The sequence below is a fragment of the Marmota flaviventris genome, chromosome 6, assembly GCF_047511675.1.
Source record: "Marmota flaviventris isolate mMarFla1 chromosome 6, mMarFla1.hap1, whole genome shotgun sequence".
NCBI classification, from domain to species: Eukaryota; Metazoa; Chordata; class Mammalia; order Rodentia; family Sciuridae; genus Marmota; species Marmota flaviventris.
This window is the reverse complement of record NC_092503.1, coordinates 101,638,562-101,645,996: the sequence shown is the minus strand read 5'-3', so window position 1 is coordinate 101,645,996 and position 7,435 is coordinate 101,638,562. Positions and strand designations below refer to the sequence as shown.

Below are 7,435 nucleotides of genomic sequence, written 5' to 3'. Positions count from 1 at the left end.
TCATTATACTGCATGAAAATGGAATATATTTCTATCAAGCTCATCATAAATCTTGGCAGATCCTGTCAGAAAGTGCACACTGTTTCTGAGATGTGATTTTTCAATAGTGTATACTGTACTTTTTGATTGGGGTTGGGGAAAAGAGGAGAAGGAAGTTGATTGTGCTTTCTTTTTGTTCTATTTTTTATTTTGAAATTCTTCTTTCCCCGGGAAGTCTTGCTTTAGACATCACTGAGTATCTTTGAAAAGCCATGTCAGCCTGACTGTTGGTCTGGGGTTGACCAGCAACCTTAGGGAAACACTAAAACCCCATGCTAAGGGTCCATTAATTTGAAATAACCCCCTCACAATTCTCACCTCCCCTTACCCCACCTTTATTCATAATTTCCAAGCCCCTCTATTCAACCTCTGCCCTGACCTCAGTGTCCCTGTTTTGCAAAGGCATCCAAAGTGTGTTGGTTCAAGGAGAGAACATGTTTTTTCCCAGCTGAACAAGTCTCTGGGAGACCAACAGTGCCAGGGGTGGGAGTAGGCACCATTTCTCTGAACTAAAGCCACACAGTGTGCACAATCCCCATAGCAAACACCACCTTTCCCTGGGAAGGCAGCCAAGGCCTGGAGCCCCATGTAGGAAATCCCCTGTGAGAGGCCCTTCCTGAGCCCCACAGAAAATGGTTCTTTTCATAGGCTCTGAGTCTCCTTCCTTTCTACCATAAATGCCCACATCACATCCCCCTTCCTGGACTTCTACACCCTGTTCCCATGCCAAGTGCCCCCACCCAGGTGCCTTATGGCTCATACAACCCTTCCTCTTCCCGTCCACATGCAACTGGCTTCTCCCAATCCACAGAAAGCCTCTTTCCTTCCTCTGGGCTGTCAAGCTTCCCTCCAGCCAGTTCTCTGTGCCTCTCTCACAAAACTGTTTCATGCCATGACCTAACATCTCCAGAGGCTCCTCTCAGGGTTGAACAGAAATGATTTGTTGACTTTACCAGATTAGTAAGGGGAGCAAATTCCATAGATGCCTCTGCCCCTAAGTCTCAAAGTTCAATCCTCTGTCCTGATAGCAGGAATGAGGAGATGGTGGCAGCCTGAGATGGCACAAAAGAATAGCAATGATGACAAACACTCTCTTTAGAACAATTGCTAACTGGCAAGTGATCAATGGTGGAGGCCCTTCATGTGACTTTTTAAATTTAATCTTTGCAACAACATCCTGCTGTAGGTACTATTAGCAGCCCCATTTTATAGCCAAGGACATGGAAGCCCAGAGGGGTTAAGTACTTTTCCAAGGCCCTAGGTTATTTAGAGGTATACCCAGGGCATGGGATTTTTGCATCCTCTAATACTTTCCGGCATCCCCTGGGGATGGCAGGAAATCTGGACTCCAACCCAACTCTCTCACTCCTCAGGTGAGTTAGTTTAGGCCAGGCTGGTTCATTTCCCAAGTCTCTGTTTCTTAATCATAAAAATCATGAGAATTGAGGTGATTACTTATAGCCCTCTTCAAATGGTAATGTTGCAATTTTTTCACCCTAATTATAAAAGTACTCAGAAATATCTCCAAAATTTCTGGACTCAGGGATAACCCAGGGTAAAGCAATAAAATAGGAGTAAAATGAGTCTTTGGTGAGCCCTAAAGTCTCCCATCTGTGCAATATGTACCCCCTACCCCTGTGCATATTAAGACCTTGGTACAATCCCTGTTGCCTTTGGCAGCCTGGGGCAGTGTCCCAAGGGAGAATGCAAAGAAAGCTTATCTATCATTTAATGGCTCAGAGAACATAAATGCATTACTACACATCAGGGCAAGCAAATCTGAGCTCCTTATTAAGAGAAAGCTGTTCATGCAGCTGGCAGTACCAGCTGAAATTGATGAAGAACCAGTCAGAAAAGCAAAACAGAGTTGGAGTGGAAAGAAGGCATGGAAAGCTGTTACAATCTGGCTCTTCAGGAAGTTATAGCGGGTACTATCTGAAAATCTAAAAATATCCTTCTTTGTCGTCACAAAACCAAATGTCTATAAGAGTCCAGCTTCAAATACCTATGCTGTTTGAGGGAAGCCAAAATTGAGGATTTATCTCAGCAAGAAGCTTCTGAGCAATTCAAAGTCCAAGGTGAAGCCCTCTCAGACATTCAAGAAAACACACAGACTCTACTGTACAAGAGGAGAGTGAAGAGAAAGGGGTTGATGAATCAAGCATAGAAGTTAAGGACATAGAATTGGTCAGGTCACAAGCAAATGTGCAAAGGGCAAAGGCGGTCATCACTGGAAAACAACAGCAATGATATTAGAAATGTTGTTATGGGATCAACAATGTAGCCATCTGAAAGTAAGGACCTTTTTGGTGTTTCAAAAGAGCAACTGCAGCTTAGTATGAAATTTGTACAGTTTCCATCATTAATACAGTCATGGCTTCTTGTTGGATGAGACAAAGAGAGAGAGAGAGAGCTTTCTTTGAGTGTGTCCTCATTTGGAACAGAGATGAGCACACTGACCAGCACTATTCAAAGGTGATTCCAGCAGTTATCCCATTCCAGACATCTTGGGGACTGATCTTTCATGCTTTGATATAAAATGTTCATAAATACCACTTCAGATACCAGGGTCCATATGATCAGAGATGCCAGAATCATACACCCCCGCTAAGAAGACTTCAGTGACTGCCATTGCCTGCAAAAGGTCTTCATCCCTTAGATTGGCTTCAAGGAGCTCCACAAGCACTGTACACCTCCTTGCATCGGGCTCTGGCTTTCCTAGAAACAGGTCAGAACTCATCCTCTCCAAGCCAGCAGCAGCTTGAGAATAACACTTACCATTGGTGGAAAATTTGTAATATATTTGGTGGATTCTAAAACACACACTTCCTCATTTTAGAATCTTACTAATTGATGTTAAATCTATGGTATATCATTATTTCTTTCTTAGTAAAATAACAGTTTATCTTACAACCGAAGGCAACTCTGATTTGATGAGGTACAATAAATAGCATTCTTCATATTTTAAGCTCTAGAAGCTCAGCCAGAGACTGGAACTCATATATCGACTCTCTGAGTCTTTTACTCCCAATAAGGGCTAGGTTCTGATGTAATGGGTGATTTCTGGGTGCTGGTACTTTAGCCACCTAGTTGTAACCCTGGGTGATATTCAGGTGTTTAAAGAACAGACCAACTAGAACAGAAAACAACTGGCATGCTTGTCCTAGAGCTTACTTGTTAATCCCCAGTTTTAACTATTATAGTCCTTACCTGTTTGTTCCCAACCCTTTACCCATTTAACATTGCTTCTTTTATGGATACCTGAGAGCAGGCTCATGGAATTTGGTCTGTCATCCAATCTCAGTGGGAAATTCTTATTTGGTCTAAGCTAAGCACAGTTATCCCAGGCTCCTTTGCTGTAGTTGGCTTTAGGGATAGGCATGTGTATTAGTTTTCGATTGCTGCTATAACAAAATACTATGACAGCACAATTTTATATTCTTAGAGTTATATAGATTTGGTGTCCACTCTGGGTCACACTTGTCTAAAATGAATGTTGTCCACAGGCCCGTGTTCTTCTCTGGGAATTGAGAGTTGGTTTCATTGCTTTTTCAGGTGTTGGCAGATTTTGGTTTCTTGAAGCTATAGGACTGAAGTCCCTGTGTCCTTGCTGACTTCAGCCAGAGGCTACTATGAATCCCTAGCAGCCTCTTTCTTGTTCTAACACATAACCCCCACATCTCAGTATCAGTAACAAATCCTTCTCAAGCTACCATCTCCCTCCCCCAGCTGAATGTAGATTGGGCACATTAGATAACCCAAGATAGTCTGCCCATCCCAAGGTTCATAGCTTTAATCACAAAGTCCCTCTTGTGAGATAACATAGTCACAGATTCCAGGGGACCAGAGTGTGAACATCTTTCAAGACATTATTCTGCCTACTACAGTATGTGACCCAGTCTGGCCAATGAGCTATAAAGGGAAATCTATTGTGGTTTGGAGGAAGGATTCTGCTCCCTGATTAAAAATAGATTGGGATTTTCCCTACTCCTACCTACTTTGATTGAGGTGGTATGAGCTATGACAGGTATCTTATGACCTCAAACTCTACACCTCAATGATAAAAGCTGACACACCAAGAACAGCAGTGAGGGTATCACAGTTAAAAGGTTAGAGTGTGGCCATTTGGTGACAAAACTGAGCCACTGAACCAATCCTAGAACCACCTACTTCCATTGTGAGATGCTTCAATATCTTTATTGCCTAAGCCACTGCTGCTAGTCAGATTCTCTGCTACTTGGGCTGAACTCTTCCTTGTGGAGATTTAACCCATTCATTATTGGTTCATTTTAATAATGCCTTGATTTGCTACTGGTAACCTGTTTGCCTGTCCTACCTAGTATTTTAGTCCTACTAAATAGGACTAAATAGCATGAATACCCACTTCCTCCACAAACATCAGCCTATTTAAGGTTCTGAACTCCTTCCTAGTTCATGCAGCTCCCTCTTTAATAACTGAGTGAGGCCCCTATATTTCCATTCATGGCTAGAGATTAGTCTTGAATAAGCTACCACCTATTGCCCATGAAACTCCCTGGCTGAGATCTTTGGATGACGCCTGAACTTGCTGTCCCCACGTGATTACTTGGATTGCTGACTTCCTTCACAGTGGCTCAGTCTCTATCCCATTCGGTTTCAGCTTTTCCCTCCCTGTTAATCTTATCTCTCCAGGGTGACATCATATCTACACTTTGCTCATCTTGATGTTCCTGATGGATCTTAACATCCAGACATACTAACCAGTGGCCATTTTCTAGTCCCTCCACTTATGCTTCCACACCATTTCTCTTGATAGTCCCTCAATCAGAAGTGCTCTTTCTATATACCATTATATATTTACCACTAAATCCTCAGGAAGATCTTGTGAGGAAGTGAGAGTATTCCTATTTTGCAGGTGATTAAAAAACATGAGGGCTGGGGTCACAGATCAGTTGTTAGAGCATTTGCCTAGCATGTGTGAGGCACTGGGTTCAATCCTCAGCACCACATAAAAATAAATAAAATGAAGTGTTGTGTCTGTCTACAACATATATATATATTAAAAAAAAACAAAACAAAAATACGAGGGCTGGGATGTAGCTCAGTGGCAGAGCATTTTCCTAGCACTTGTGAGGCACTAGTTTCTTAGCACTGTATAAAATAAAGAAATAAAATAAAGGCATTCTGTCCACCTACAACTACAAAAACAAAAAACAAAAAAACATGAAATCACTTATTTAGGATGATGTGCCCAGTGAATGTCAGAACTGGGATACTAATATAGTTTTATGGACTTCTCTTCTGCCCTTTCACTCTCTCCCCTATTTAGCATTTTAGAGGAAACCAGCCAGGCCCATCCAATTTAGGTCTTAAAGGACTTGTTTACTTCCACGCATTATAAGCACCCTGAGGGCAGGGATGAGTCTGATTTGTTATTGACTTGTAGAATCAATGATGTGCTTGTAAATGGATAAGAATTGTCTCTTGTGTGGGGAGGGGGAAATGCTCATTCACAACAGTTCCAAGTCCCAAGGGTAAATGCCTTTAAGGTTAATTTGCAGTTGAAAAAGGGTTGGGAAGATACATGCAGTACACACCAGTGTGTGGTATTTCCACCATACAAATATCCTTCATGAGAATAGCCTCAAGATTAAAATGATTAGAAAATAATGAGTTGGGGTATTTATTACATCTGTTTTAAGTATAATTTATTCCATTGTAATTTTATGTAATTTAATCTTTAATAATTATGTTTAACACAGTTGGCTTGCAAATTTCCTGAAAATTTAACAATCGGATTTGCCAACTAGGTTGAGCCGGCTCCAGCACAACATTGCTAGAGTCTAATATAATCCTTTGCTTTTAATAGGCATGGAATGGTAGATGAAGATGCTAATAAAAAGAACATGAATATCCACTTATGAATTCTGAATGCAGCTGGTATCCCGGATTTCAGTACTCTTTTCCTCCATCTGAGGATTTTTTATTTCTATCCCTTATACTTAACAAAAGGCCAACAAATAAAAAATAGTTGAGGGTGGAGGCCAAAAAATAGCTAAAGTTCCAACTATGGATTGTGAATACTGACCTCTGCCCAGAGTCAGGGTGGGGCCTTGAGACTGCTTCCAGTTCAAAATTGTCCTATGCAATTGAACTTGGGCAAGCATCTGAGCTATAACTGTCATCTCCTCTCCTGGCCTCGCCTAGATCACAACCACAACAAAAGAAGTACTAAAAAAGCACCAGTCAGATTATTATTCTATTACATTCCAGAAAGGACAACCTCTTAGGAATTAAGGAGCATAGAAAGAGGTGAACACTGAATCACAGCCTCCTAAAGGCACAAAGCCCTGAACTTTAGTTATCTTAACCTTTTGTTATGGGTGCAATGCTGACCTCAATGGAAACTGGAGTGACCGGCACAGTTTAGGGAGAGAGGGACAGCTGGCGAATCAGCTGTGTTGCATTACAGTCTGCACTATCCCATTCGTGGCTCAGGGATTGTACCATATATGGACTTAGGCTCAGGACAGCCAGTCACGCTGATTTGCATCAGGGCTCCTCTAAAATTGCATCTTGGGATTAGGTCATTGTTACCAGCAAAAGGGAGACCCCAGAAAGTCTGGTCAGCATGAAGACCTCGGGACAAATTGTGGTCTGGCAAGGAAAAGATGAGAGAAGGAGGGTGCAGCCCTCTGCAGTTAAGCTGTGCTTAAGAATAAAGGTCCCTGAGAAAGCTGTGGGAGTGATTCCCAGCAGTGGTTGCAACAGGAGCCACACAACAGAGGATCAGCCCTCTTCAGCATAGACTCTGTCCTGTCTCATTGGCCTGGGGCTGCAGGAGCCTTAACCCCAGGCAGACACAGACAATTGTAATAGGGGTGAAAGGGAATAACTCCCAAATGTCAGACATAAAAGGCAGTTTTTCTGGCTGTGGATGAAGGTGGCCATGATGCTGCTGAAGGTGCAGAAACTGTATTGGCCAAGTGGGGGATGGTTCCGGCTCTGAGTTAATCTAAGGCGAAGGTGTGTTCACCCATGTAGAACAAAGCTAGTTATCCTCCGGTCCCCTCCTATCTGTTTGGCCTAGATCAGCCTAGTGTGACATAGCTGGGGCTGCAGGAAAGAAAGGAAAAAATAAAGGAAAGAGGGATGGAGGAGTGATTTGGGAAAGTGGCTTTTAATAGATACTCAATAATTTGGATCCAATTTATAAATTAAATAACTGTGTGTGTGTATGTGTGTGTGTGTGTGTGTGTGTCTTTCAGTAACTTGACTGCTTTAACATTTTTTTTTCCTTTAGGAACACGTCTCTCTTTATGTACCTTTTGATTTGGTTCAAAAGACCAGAACTTTGGAATACTCTATTGCACAGTGAGAATGAACTACTCGATATGCAAAACACAGACAAATCTTA

General features: G+C 42.1%; 1 pseudogene; it reads left to right on the top strand.

Annotated features, from left to right (window-relative positions):
* Positions 1-1,847: 1,847 nt before the first annotated feature.
* LOC114095058 (nascent polypeptide-associated complex subunit alpha pseudogene) lies at positions 1,848-2,323 on the top strand (annotated as a pseudogene).
* The last annotated feature ends 5,112 nt before the right edge of the window (positions 2,324-7,435 follow it).